Source organism: Brassica oleracea, chromosome C3 (genome assembly GCF_000695525.1).
Source record: "Brassica oleracea var. oleracea cultivar TO1000 chromosome C3, BOL, whole genome shotgun sequence".
Taxonomy (NCBI): domain Eukaryota; kingdom Viridiplantae; phylum Streptophyta; class Magnoliopsida; order Brassicales; family Brassicaceae; genus Brassica; species Brassica oleracea.
In genome coordinates, this window is record NC_027750.1 from 37268580 (window position 1) to 37270256 (window position 1677).

The 1677-nt window shown below is 34.1% G+C and overlaps 1 pseudogene; it reads left to right on the forward strand.

Moving 5' to 3' along the window:
- Positions 1 to 562: 562 nt before the first annotated feature.
- On the forward strand, positions 563 to 952 carry LOC106330528 (annotated as a pseudogene).
- Positions 953 to 1677: the final 725 nt, after the last annotated feature.

Genomic DNA, 1677 nt, shown 5'->3' on the forward strand with positions numbered 1-1677 from the left:
ATTATATTTTAAAATTCTGTAAAATAATAAAAACGAAGTAAATTCGTAGCTAATGTACGACCTCTTTACGTGGAAATCTTACGAGGAAATGACGAGAAACAGTTTACGAGTATTTTACGAGGAAGTATTTACGAGGAAATAACGAGGAAATGTTTACGACCATTTTACGAGGAAATCATTTCGTGGTTGTTACGTGTATTTTGCGAGGAAAATCTTTCAAGGTATTTACGTGTAGATTACGAGGAACTGTTTTCGAGTTATTTACGAGGAATTGTAGCGACGTCCTTACGAGGAATTGTAGCGACGTCTTTACGACGAATCGTTTTACTTCGTCTTTACGACGAAATATATTCCTCGCTAAGTTACGACGAATTAGCGAGGAAATATGTGTTACGACGGACGTGTAACGAGCAAACGCGTTTCCTCGCTAATTCGTCGTAAAGACTCTTTTACGACGAAATAACGAGGAAAACCGCCCTCGTTAAGATTATGTTTTCTTGTAGTGTTTGGCTTTGTATATGTAGTTTTTCTCTTTGAACAATTGAATCATCTACAAGCAAACATGGACAAAACAACAATGTTTTTATCATTGAGGACACTCTTCTTCTTTCTGCTCGTATGAACCGTCTCTGTGACCTCAAGCAACTTATCGGCGCTAGCAAAAAAACAAAAACGTATGGTGCGAGGCGAATTTTAAAGCGACGGATGTGCACTACAAGCGAATATATAGATTGGTGTTGCAGCGACTCAGGAGGTTTCCGTGATTATACACCGAATCTAACCCGGTGGAATCTGCTACGAACCAAACAATCTCAGAAATCATGCATCGTTTGTGATGAACTTGTATTACCAGAGCCTTCGTGTCACCAAGGTGCAATGCGATTTCAGTGGTACCGGCACTGAAGTTAATGTCGAACCAAGCCATGGCCCGTGTGCTTACATCTCTTATTAACATAACATCCTAATAATTTGTATATGTATGAGAACTTGTTAGACTCAAATACCAAATAAGCTGATGAATATTTTATATATGCTAATACGCATCAATTAATTTTGATAACACTTTATCAGCTAATGTGTGGACTTCTAAATATTAGGTAGCATGATTATCTATATTTAATTGTTATACTAGATTTTGACCCGCGCTTTCAAAGCGTGGGATTATTTTTAGTTGATAAATTTATTGATCCGTCTTTTTGTTCACTAATATGTATAGGCATGGCTGTTCGGTTCAAGTTTTTTTGGTTGTTTGTTTGGTTCCAGTTCAGTTCTAGGTTGTCGTTTTTTTGATACAAAATATATAAATACCGTTGGTTATTTATGAGTCTCGATTTGGTTTGGATAATAATTTTAAGAACCCGTTTTGAGTTCAATTCAGTTTTGGTTAATTTAGAAAATTTGGGGAAAAAATCACACTTTTAGATTTTTGGATAAAATATAGGGTAACTCCTATAGATTTAAATATTTGAGATAAAATATTCAAGTGATTTATTTATATCTAGAAATTAAATAATATATACAATCGTGTATCGTTTTAATATAAAAGATGAAACTGTATGATATAACGAATTGATGTGTGTATAGAAATTTTATAAAGAAGTAGATATGCACGTTAAAAGGCAAGTAAATATTTAGTTCTGATATTGTATAGTAAATATATATTAATAAACCCGGTCA